This window comes from Sphaeramia orbicularis, chromosome 14, assembly GCF_902148855.1.
Source record: "Sphaeramia orbicularis chromosome 14, fSphaOr1.1, whole genome shotgun sequence".
In the NCBI taxonomy this organism is placed as follows: domain Eukaryota; kingdom Metazoa; phylum Chordata; class Actinopteri; order Kurtiformes; family Apogonidae; genus Sphaeramia; species Sphaeramia orbicularis.
Window position 1 is genome coordinate 30,006,464 of NC_043970.1, and position 13,235 is coordinate 30,019,698.

The window sequence follows — 13,235 nt, forward strand, 5'->3', positions numbered from 1 at the left end:
CCACAACGGAACTTGCTAGCCCTAGGGGCAATTCTTGGCAATGGACTATTTAGGTATTCTGAAGCAGTACGAGTCAAGCACCAGCAGCACAAGTCTGCCTACAAATAATCCTGGCTGTGTTCTTTAGTCTTACCAGAAAACCTTATGCATGCAGCTTCAGTCAACCAGCTCCAAAGTGGGGCCTACATGCAAATACCCACACAAGAGCGCTGTAAAGGGAATTTAAGCATGACTGAACCATTTTAGATGCATCTAGGACAAACACATTACGAGTAGTACTTCCTAACTGAATATTTTAGGTTATGTGTGTTAAGTCCTGCACATGAACAGGGACAGTGAGGCCCTATCCACTTTCAGCAATTATAACTCACCTTGCACATTCTGCTGTGTTATTGTTACATAAAGTAGCTAGGATGGATTTATGCTCCACTCTTTATGACTCACGGTGCAGAGGTAGCAATTAGGTGGTAGGGGTTCACATGAGACAGACCTCTATTATGCTGCACTCCCTAAATTTAGAGAAACCCACAGGTATGTCCATATATTGTACAAATGCTCCATATATTGCAATAGAAGTAAGAAAATGGACTTGTATTCCCTGTAGCAAAGTTTGATTTACGATTCTATTTAAATGGCCACACACAGTTGGAAAGACTTTGGTGTTTCTTTGTGGAAAAGCCCAAGGGTATCTAGAGAAATCCTGCTGTATAGAGTAATCAGACACTTAACATACGTACTGCATAGAAAAATAACTAAGATGAGACGCCACTATGCTCAACTAACCAGAATGACACGTAGAATTAGTGCTAAACAATCACAATTAACCCTTTTTATGATCAATTATCACTTGATTTTTTGTGACAAAATACGACATCTTTTCTTTTCTTTCCTTTTCTTGAAAATTGAGGGGACAAAACAAGTAATATGAAGATGAAATCTTCAGGGTGTAATACATTAATATATACTATATATATACAATATATAATTATATTGTATTGTTATTATTATATTGCATATTGTATTACTATAATACTTATACACACACACACACACACACACACACACACACACACACACATACAATATATAATTATGCAGTGTCTTAGATTTTACACACTAAATAATAAGGAATTCTTGGGCAAATTAAAAATATACAGTACATTAATGATGAAAATGATTGTATCTATAGTACACTGTTGCCCATAAAATTGGAATAACAAATTTTCACCTCTTCTCATGAAATGATTGTGACATTGTGATTTATTCTTAATAGATAAAGTGTAACTGGGGCTGGGTATTTAATCATTGTACCTGATTAACAGTGATTATTGATGTGTGTAAATAGGAATCAAAAAAGGAATGTGTCTGAAAACAAAATTATTCCAACTTTATGGGCAACACTGTTGTTAACTCCATAAACGTAAAAACTCCCCACAAATGTAATAAACCAAAAATGTAATAAAAATTTACAGCTTTTAATGTAATAATCCCCCAAACAGAATAACAGTTGGCTACCACAAACGTAATTCCTCATTTCCCACAAACGTAATTATTACTTTTGTGGGGATTTATTACGATTTGTGGGACAGTAAAAATCTTCAATTTCCAAAACTGTAATAACTTCCCACTTCCCCAATAAATAAGTACCTCACATACATTTAAGTAATGCATGCATGAATATTCATTCTTCTTTCTTTTTCTTCCCATTTATTCTTGTCCATTGGGTACTTAGCTTTTGAGAGTGATCAAATGTTGCAGTTATACCACATGGTACTAACTGCAGACTAACAGGTGTTTAATTACAAATACAAGTGGAGGAACCAAACAGAATGGGCAAAAATGTTGTAAAGGTTTTATTATAAAAGCTTCAGTATGAACTGGATATTATTTATTCTCATTAAGTATAATAGAAGCCTATGTTTGAACCATGTAAATAAAATGTCTGGATAAGCTTATGATAACAATGGAGAGGGTAGGAGCACACTGATGGAAAATGAGGTATTATGTTTGTGGTAGGCAGCTGTTATTACATTTGTGGAAAAGTTATTACATTTGTGGGATTATTACATTAAAAGCTGCACATTTTTTGTATGTTTGCGGATTAATACGTTTGTGGGGTTAAAAAGTGTATTTAGTTTTAATTTTTTACACATCATTATATCATCATGATTACATCTACAAGCCTTTTAGAGACATCTTTACACCCTTATTCCCTTTTCAAAAAATATATATTTTAGGTGTGGTATCACCTTAAAAGAGAGGCACAAAGATTGACCAGTTGTCTCACCTTGATGTCAAGGTCACTGAAATATTGTGACTGACATCATTAGAGAGACTAAGACATAAGTTCACCTATTTTAGTTAATGTCTCTGCAGCTTCATTCCATAGTATTTCCCCCTGAAGTGACTGCAGTGAGTATATCAAAATCCGATCCAGGCCGGTTCTGCTTGTCTGCATCAATCATCAGAATGGCTCAGCTGATAAACAAGTACACAGCGTGATACGACCCCACAGACTAAGTGAGAAAGCATCAGATCCTCTAAGTTTTACACAATTAGGCAAATCCTAATTGGCAATTACTTTGATTTGTAATCCTAAAGGTATTTAATGAGCTCATTTAATGGTGCCATGGAGCATGATAGAGTATGGTAATTGGTTTTAAAAGAAGTGTAAAAATCAAGGTGTGTTTCTGAGGTGGGTGGTGCTACTTATTCTTCAAACCATTATGTAGCACGAAGGGAAAGTTTTCCAAAAAAGAAGTTTGAGAAAACAATCTCCAAACCCCAGCTGTATTCCTTCAGATAAAAATAGACACACGTGGAGTTTTGAAGTGAGATGTTTGGCACTGGCAGCACTTCTCTTACTGATCACCCCCTGATGATGATGTGTTTATGTACATCCCTCTTCAAGGGTAAAACTAAAAGGTAAAAAAAGTCATGCAGTTGCCCTTGCAGGTTTTCTCTTTTCCTTTTTTTTCAGCGGTGGAAGTGGACGTCTCACTCCAGTTCTAACAAGGTCGAAGCTGTCAGGAAAGAGTGAGGCCAGGGAGCTAATATACTCAGGCTAGGAGGAAGAGTCATCCTTCATACACACAGCAGACGAAGGGCTGGAGGAGAGCGAGGAGGGAGGAACAGTGTGAGACCGAGAAAAGAATGGAGATGAGTGAGCAGAGGGGGAGAAAGGGAGATTAGGACAAGTGAGACAGGGAAGACAGAGGGAAGAAGCAGCCAGATAATGGAGAACTGGAGCAGGAAGAGTGGAGAGGAGGAGAGAGGAGCTGGCTGCCCTACCCTAAAGCAGTGTTGATATGACAGTTGTCTCAGGCCAAATCTGAGGCCAACTCATTCCACTGATAAATGCCTCTGGCTTCACCAACCTTCACACCGAGGGATGCATACGTGCTACATCCTCTCTTTCCCCTGTCTCAGAGTACAACTCTTTCATACACTTCAGCTTAAGATAAGTTACATCTGAGCCGTCATAAATTTCCGACAAAAGACAAACCATTATTGGCTGATATAAGACATAATTTATTCCCATGCCGTGTTCTTACACAGGCTTTATCTTTGTGACATTATGGTGCAGCTCAGCCATACTGGCACCAGTCAGCAACACTCATACACTGCTTATCTTTTTTTGTTGGACTGAATATATTCAGCTAATGGCTAATGAATAAAACAAATTATGCTTATAATAATAGAATGATAATTTGACAACAGTTACTCACTTGCTGCACAACTAGGACACACTGGTATTTCAGTGAGTCAAGAGCTGAAGAGAGGTACCTGAGACTGATGCTGCCTATAGGCTAATACTCACATTATGTCTATATTATCTCAATGTGCAATGGAGCCATATCAAGGCTAGCAAAATAACAAGGTAATCAATTAAGTTAACCATGCAATTAAGTTAATTAATTGCTTGTATGCCCAGGAGTTTCCTGGGGCTTGTGCTGTGGACCACATTACTACACTGGCCAGTGATTAGATTACAGAGTTTGTAATGCCATTTGAGGCTCAAGTGTAAGAGATAGAAAGTGGAATCCCGCTGGTTGCTGTTAGCTTCTATCTCCAAATTAACCATTTAATGCATCCAAGTGCACCAGCAGCATAAGTAAGAGTTATTCATTGGGATGGAGTTCATATGGAACAAGGGGATTTTTTTATTTTGTGTAAAACTAGTTTAGAGTGTAATCTCTTTTGATAGAATCATCAAAAAATAAACATCAGTGGAATGTGCAATTGTTTGCTGAGGCTTGGCCATCTAAGAGATGTGAGCATAAGACACTTTGCTTTCTGTGCAGACAGATAAACAGCAGATGGAAACAACATAGAGGGCCTGCTCAATGCTTTGTACTGTACCTAAGGAAAACATTGGATTCACAGTGAACCTTTCTGTATGTATTGCGGCGGCCCCTGCTGTCTGACAGAAGTGCTGGTGGTTTTGTAGCTGATTGTGAGATCGGTTGGTGACCAGTACCTGTGGATGACACCTGGGTCCGCTGTCTTCAAGACTGTAAATCTATCTTGTTTCTCATTCTGGTGATCCTTCTCTCCAGACAGGCACCCTCCCTTATAAGCTGCCATTGGTTTTCCTAAGTAATTCCTTTTGTTCATTTTGCTCACATAAATCATTCACACACATCACTGCACACACTGATGCTGAAGCTCACATCCCATATGCTCATGATCCTTTTTTATGTGTGTATTTACATTGCCTTTGTTGAATAAAATTCTTATTTTTATTCTGGAGGCATGGTATAGTGCTTATTTTGTCATGGCCAAGTGCTGGTTTATGACAGTATTGACCACATTCTAAAACCAGCAGTGTGGGGACATGGGACACAGTGTCCAATAACACATTTAAACCCCCTGATCTCTGGTAGGTTTAGTTTCCTAACACAAGCCAAACCCCAAAATAATATGGTTAGCCTGTCAATAAGCTTTTAAAGAAAAAAGGGATAATATTGTGTAATTTCTTTGAATTTTATGATTATTTCTTATTTCCTTCTGTTTTTACACGTTTCGCTTACTCTGCAATTCAGAATTTAAATCGTAGTTTCTGATTTTAATCTGTTTATTAATTTGCTTTACTGCTTTTTATCTCATTGCACATGGTGCAGATTTGCATTTTAATAAAACCTTGAGTGAACATCACAAAGTACTGTATAAAGTTTATTCTGCCAAAGGCTATAAACAGACAATCATCATGAGGTCACGAGAAGTTCTTTATACATTTCACACAGAAGCCAATGGATTACTTTAATATGAAATCATCTGCCTCTCTAAATGTTTTTATTATAAAGACATGGTAGAAGATTCCCTACTGTTATCCAAAGAAAGGAAAAAGTGTCTGTTCAAAATTCTCAGAGCACAATGCTCATGTTGTTTCATTTGTGAATCTTATTTGCCTATACAGAAAGGACAGCAATGTGCATGCTTTATAAAACATCTGTTTGTTTGTACACTGACTAGAGTGGATATTTCCTTTTTAACTCATAAAGTAGTGTAACAATTATGTTGAGGTGACACACACACAATGAAATGATTTCTCTTTGCTCATATTTGTTCTCCTCTGTCTGACTGCCAGTAATCACATGCTGTTTTTCCTTGAAATATTCAAGATAAGAGGCCCTGTCATTACTGTAATGTGCTGAGTGTGAGCACCGTGCCACTGCACCAGACATCTTGAGTTGGATTTTACCATAACAGAATGTGTCTCTGTCCCACAGTCCTGTTTTCTCTTGTACTATAATGAACATGCTGACAGTTGAATTAGCATGGTGTCACTGTGCTAGCATTGCTTCAGCGACATGGCTGCACAGCTGTCCCACACTGATAGCACATCACACTGTTCAAGGATCATCGTACAGCCAGTGAAATATGTAGGATGGTATAAAGTAAAGACGCCTGTCTGTACCTTCATTTGGATTCCACAATCACTTGGAATGGCTGCTAAGCTGGTTTCTTTTGAGCCATTTGCTTCCATTTTTAGGATTTTTAAGAGCATCTTTTTAATTTGAGAAGGGGGCACGCACTGCCTCAATTCAGCCACCTTTACAGGATTAGAAACACATAATTCACCTACTACAGAAAATAAGCCGGTGTAGCTCAGCGGCAGTGGTGCAACAAAACTCCCAACTACAGTGTAAGGCATCACTGTGTGGTAGATGTGTTTCTTGGAATCAATAATACATTTATATCCAAGAATGTCTGATGTTATTTACACAGAAAAAAACATGTTTGGTCCTTTGCTGGATATTTCAGACTTGCACACATGCCATGGTTAGGGTCTGCACCTGAGTCTTAATACTGGAGGTGAAGGAAGAAGTGGGAAAAATACTCATTTTAATTGAGTCCCCCTGAGTAAGCTGGGGAAGTTCACCCATCACTCTAACACATGGCTGCTATTTATAAACCCACACATACACTGGAGAGACCTATTCTTTAATAGGCTCCCCTGGGCTATAATGTTATTGTTGATTTTCACACAGAAGACAAAAGGATGTACGTAATCAGATTCATATGTAAGCACACACATGCTCATGCACACATGTATGAATGCATGAATGCACAAACACCTGCAGAACCACAAGCATACACCATACTCACACCACACACATACACAGTACAGTATCCACACTTTAAACATCTAATACCAGCCTCAAAGTATTTCCATAAACCTGAATTTTCTATGATGTGAATGTGAATTTTACTGCACGGAGGCTCTTTTAAGAGAGAGATTACAGGCGGAGTATTTAAAAAGTGACTGTATAAATTGTTCTTTTTGTTTAGTCAGAGTTAAATCAGTTAATAGAGTGCTTTAATGCAACCAGTCTAAAATTTTCTCCCTTTTAAGCACTTTATCTTGTCCAGTCAGCACACACTTAGTGAGGCAATAAAAAGCAAGTTTGTTGTTAGTGTCTCCTTCCTCCGCCATCTGATTTATTGCAAGAGATATTTTTATGGAGAAGAAGTGCATCTGCGTTAGTAAAAGTTAAATAAGGACAACCTACAGCTTTTTTTCATGGGTTTCATCAAGTGCAGTCATGCTGTTCACTTTTTTATAATGTTATGTACACATTGTGCTTTCTATAACTTTCTGTATACGTTTGACTAAGCATCAATGCGCTCTCTGACCTTGTGTGTTTGATGTAAACGTCAGCCACAGAGAGTCTTAAGAAGTGACTGGAAGCATTTTTGACACAAGCCCTCACACGGCGTAGTCACGACATGCCTGGCATAAATATGTATATTGTATTAAGTTAGAAAGGTTGACTTTGAAAAATTCTGAACATTAGTCCTCTACAGAAAGTGCACATCAATATGAAAATAAAACTGTGGTTCTAGGAGAGACTATTATGATCTTTAACAGCTGCAATATGAAAAATGTGAATAAAGTTTTCACTAGAATTTAAATCACTGATAATTTTCATAACGTATTTTACTAAATGAAGCCATCAATAGCCATCAAAGTGCATCTGAAATTTTATATTTTTAGAGGACTGACTATTGTTTATTATCCTTACATCTTCAATAAATACAGTACATACACCAATTAGCCATGACATTATGACCACTGACAGGTCAAGAGATTATGTTGTGAATTATTTTGTCACAATGGCACCTTTTAGTGAGTGGGAAATATTTGACAGCAAATGGATATACAATCCCAGTTGTTGTGTTGGAAGCAACAAAGTGAATGGCTTCACTTTGATGGTGACAACTGAGTTAGCTCTGTAAAGCCTGAACCTTTAAATCATTGACAGAAAATTCCACTTCTTTGAAACTGGAGCCTTTATTGGTCCTTCTGAACAACCCCCCTTTTTTTTTTCAAGTATCAATTTCCATGTATGAGTTTCAATTTTGTATCATATTTGATACATCAGACCTCAATCCTTAAATATTCTTATTTTTAAACAGAAACTTATAATAACACAAACATGTCTAATAAATTGGTAACTGCTTTTCAAAATTGACAAAGTTCTGCCTCCTTCCTCATAATGACAATCTTTTTGTGTCACTGGAAAGGCCTCTGGTGAACGAATCCTCCCCCCTGGTGGATTATCTGTGTATTATATGTATCTAATTGTATACATCAGGTTTTTAAGAAAAAAAAAACACTGATCATGTAGAGGGCCTCAAAACTCATGTATCAAATATGATATGTTTGGTGTTATAGGGTTAGAACATCTCCATAAGTGCAGTCTTCTTGGTGGTCTTGCAGTGGTCAGTACAAAACGGACATGGTCTAGCAAAGGACATTCTGATCTCAGTCCAGCTGAGCTTCTGTTGGAGGTGCTGGACAAACGCATCAGATCCAGGAGGGCCAGTGTCACAACTTGCATGAATTCTGCTGCTGACTTCTTGGTCCCAGATACCACAGTGCACCTTCAGGGGCCTGGTAGAGTCAAGGCCTCAGGTCAGAGCTGTTTTGACAGCAAAAGATGCACCTATGTAATAGTAGGCAGGTGATAATGCTATACTTCCAGTTGATGATCCAGTTTTCCTTGTTTAGAACTGTTTGTTGTCACAGGAGCTGAAGCTTTGGAGATCATCTGACCTATGGGAGCTGTTTGACAGTTTGGCCCATGTTAAAATCACTCTGCTTTTCATTTCACCTGTCATAATACTATGGCTCAGTGTATGTAAAAAAAAAAAATCAACATGACTCTCACATACAGATGGGCTTAAAGTACACATTATACCATTAGGGCTGGACATGAAAGCTGGCATTCAGATTATATTCAATATTTAGTTGAAGTAGCTCAGATGTTCATTAGACTATTATCATTGTGCCGACATCTCATGGATCAATAATGGGTCTATTACACAAAGTTTTACTTTAAAGGAAGTGTTGTTTTTGTTGCGAACACAAAAATACTGAACAATAATCACAGATTTTCATACATAGCAGTTTGTAGTGCATGTGTTTGTTATTAAATCATAACTTTTATTAATTATATTTCAAGTTAATTGTGTTATTTGGAAAACACTTCTCACATATAGCTAATATATTGAGGTGCTAAGAGTAAAATGTTTTTAGTTGTATATTTTAAAGTGCAACAATTTATCATTTATCATCATTTTTAATTTTTTTTTTTTTTTTAATTTGAATCTTATCCTGTTTGATTGTTGATTTATATTCTCATACATGATGTTGTTTTATCTCATGCCTTTATTTTTGCATTGATTTGACAGCATCATATTACGTTATCCCTGCCCTCTTTATTCTGATTCATTTAATTTATTCGAAGTGTCATGTTTCTGCATTGCTGTACACATCTGTGCTATTGTGTTGCTTCTGTTTTAGTGTTTTTACTTACATCTTGTATCCTGCTGTTGTGCCCTTTACTTGTCTGTCAAAAGCACTTTGTAAACTTTGTTTTTAAAAGGTGCTATATAAATAAAGCTATTATTATTATTATTATTATTATTATTATTATTATTATTATTATTGTTGTTGTTGTTGTTGTTGTTGTTATTTATTTCTCCAGTGTCACTGGTGGTTATTAAATAATAATTACCAGAAATACAATGTGGGTCAGTTTCTTTTGAAGTAAAATAAATCAGCATTTTTACTCTAATATTGTAGGCGCAAGCTTAAAGTCCAAATGAGCCTTTTAAATACATCATTCAAGTGCTCCTTTTTATTTTTGGCCCGGGTTATTTCTCTTCTATTGCAACCACTTGAAAACAGAGGTGGCACTCCAGCTACGCCTGTTGTTATTACCTTGAAATTTGCAATCACAAATCAAGTGCTTGTTGTTTACTTTCAAGTATGTGAACCCACCATGAATAAGAGGCTATAGACTCTTTGTTTTGTTCTCCATAGTTGACTGTGCATATCCAGTATAATACTTTGGACTGTTAGAAGTGTGATAAATACATTTAAGGCCAAGAAATATGTGGAACAAAGCAATCAGCAGGTGTTTTATGATGGGTTATTCTTAATTAAATCTCCCAGTAGTGTTCACTGTGTCCTGCAGGCTGAATATTGGTTAACAAAAATGTACATGCTGACCTCTAAACTTCAGGTCCCCCTCTGTTCCTCATTCGGTTTTTGGAATGGAAAAATCCCTTTTGTATAAATCAACAGAGCACAGACAAATTACACTTGTTTTGTTCAGAAATACACACGTCCTTCTTTTGCCATCTAATGTGACTTTTCATTGAAATTTATGCACACTGTAGAGCCCTACATCCCCACAACAAAATGAAAAATGTCATGACATCTATTGTTTGCCAACAGCCCTCACTGTTTGCAGTGCTCCTAATTTTAGAGAAATGAAAGTCATTATGCAAAGGGGCTTATGAAGTGTCTAAATGCACTCCATGCAGCTCACATCAATGTTTGTTGTGTGTCTCTGTCCACGGTGCTGAAACAAAACAGCACACTTTACCTTGTTCTCTTTCTGTTCGGATCAGTTTCAAATAAACTAAACAATGACAGTTTTGGTATAAAATAACGACCTCTACTTCCATTTTCAACAGTTTGCATTTTTAGTCATTTTAATTATCAAACAATCACAAAGCAGTTGGGATGCTGAGTAAAATGTAAATAAAACAGAATGCAATGATTTGCAAACCTCATAAATCCATATTTTACCACAAATATATTGTCAAATCTTTAATCTGAGTAAATGTACCTTTCTAAAGAAAAAATAAGATAAGATAAGATAAGATATTCCTTTATTAGGAAATTCCAGATTTACAGCAGCAATAGTGGAGTACAAGCAAAGCACACAAGACCAAAAAACAGCAAAATAAAAAATAAAGGCAAATCAAAAAAGCTATGAATACGATTTACAGCTGTGCACATGCTGATCATGCCACCGGTTAGATAGGGGAGATACTCATATGTACATCTATACACACATATCTAAACACATAATTATATACAGTATATATAGACATGTACACAGATAACACATATCAGTACGGTTTATTGCACAGAATTATTTGGGGACATTATGAATCTGATGGCTCCAACACATCTCCCCAAAAGTTGGGACAGGGCCACGTCTACCGTTGTACAGCCTCTCTTCTTCTTGACTTTCAGACTTGATGAAATATTCAAAGCCCTATCTAGAAAAGAGTCTGGATGGGAGCCTACGCTGCTGTAAAACCTGTTTATACCTGTTTGTGCCTTTCCAGATGTTCAACCTGCTTATTCCACAGATACTAATGAACGCAGGATTTTGAAATCAGCGATGATAACAAGTGGGATAGTCCCTCTATAGTGCAAAGGACACAGTATAGTTTCCTAAAAGTTGTTTCTATATGGCCTTTTATATGACCTATTTGCATAATAGAATAGCCCTAATAGCTCTAACCTGCATTTGTGGCTGGCATGACGATTTCTGGATGTGCTCCTGAGCCCACAGTGACTTCCATGCAATGATCATGTCCGGTTTTAATGCAGTGCTGCCTGAGGACCTGACAATTATGGACATCTTTTGCTTATTTTGAACCTTGTCCCTTGAGCTTGGCGATTTCTCCAGATTCTTCTAATATATTTTGATTCTATTATGTATTGTAGATGATGAGCATTTGAAAGTCAATTCTACATTTAGTAACTTTATTTTGAAATTTTTCCATAATTATTTTTTTGCTTGTTTTTTTTTTTTTTTTTTTTTTACACATTTTTGCACATTGGTGAGGACAATTTACCTAATTAGTTGCAAAATGGTCCTTCACCTTTTTTTTTTTTTTTTTAACCTTATTTTTCTGGTCCTTTATTGGTCCTATCCTAAGTTTTTGGAGATATGTTGCTTCCATCAATTTCAAAATTAGCTTACTGTTTCCTTCAAATGGTCCATTTTTCCAGTTTAAACATTTGATGTTTAAAATATGGGTTTATGAGATTTGCAAATCATTGCATTTTATTTTTATTGTGTTTTAACAGAATGCCCCACTGTTTTGTAATTGTGGTTGTATATGCACATATGTTTGATAACTGAGTTTACAGCAGAACTACAGGGGTTGGACAAAATAATGGAAAAACCTTAAAAAATCAACAAAATATAATTTAATATGGTGTAGGTCCGCCTTTTGCGGCAATTACAGCCTCAATTCTCCGAGGTATTGATTCATACAACTTGTGAATTGTTTCCAAAGGAATTTTAAGCCATTCTTCAGTTAGAATACCCTCCAACTCTTTTAGAGACGATGGCGGTGGAAATCGACATCTTACTTGAATCTCTAAAACTGACCAAAAATGCTCAATAATGTTTAGGTCTGGGGACTGTGCCGGCCATACGAGATGCTCAACTTCATTAGAATGTTCCTCATGCCATTCTTTAACAATTCTAGCTGTATGGATTGAGGCATTATCATCTTGAGGTGAAGGTGTTTCCATTATTTTGTCCAACCCCTGTATTACTCACCCAAACTGAGAGAAGCCACTTTGTCATTCCTGCATTATCTGTTATTCTGCACCTTACTTCAAACTCAAACAATAATCTTTAGACACTGTCGTGGGCCTGACTAATGCACAATTTCCTTCACTTCATTAGTGCGTAATATTTTTCAGCCCCTCCCTTGACACTCCCTTGACCATCTCCAATTTACATATCCCTCAGACCGCTGGGTAGATGAGGTCATTTTTTTATTCTTCAACTACTTTTACAGACATCTGGGGGGCTATAAAACACATCTAATACTTGCCTACAGCCTTGTCATTATTATTCATCTTCCTGAAATACTGAATGAAGTTTGGGTTGGGTGATAAAATTACTTTTGAGACTTTTTACAGCGCCCGGAGGCAAGGTTTAGCAACACCTGCTACAGAGCTTGATTCACTGGCTAGTCAGAAGAGAGAGTGCACAACCACTGCAGCACCTCCGTGAGTATTCAGATAAACATATATTTGCAGGCTTCTTAGGGAAAAGAGTTCCACACTAGTACAATATGAGTGGAAGTTTATGCATTGGTATATTGTCCAATGGAAAATTGTGCTGACTTTTAAATAACTTGTGCCCATTTCATTTTTCCCATTATAATGACTAATGTACTAGTGCTCAAAATCCACTTTCAAAGGTCTTGGTCTTGTCTCAGTCTAATGTGCATTTCTCCTCTGTCGTGGCTCAGTCTCAGACAAACAGAATTCAGGATTTTATTTTAAGATCACAGATATAGGGGTGTCACTAAATTAATGGTGCATTTTCTGATTAATTTGTTAACATCATCACTATCATTTTTGAGAAAAAAAAACCAAAAAAAAACATTTCTTT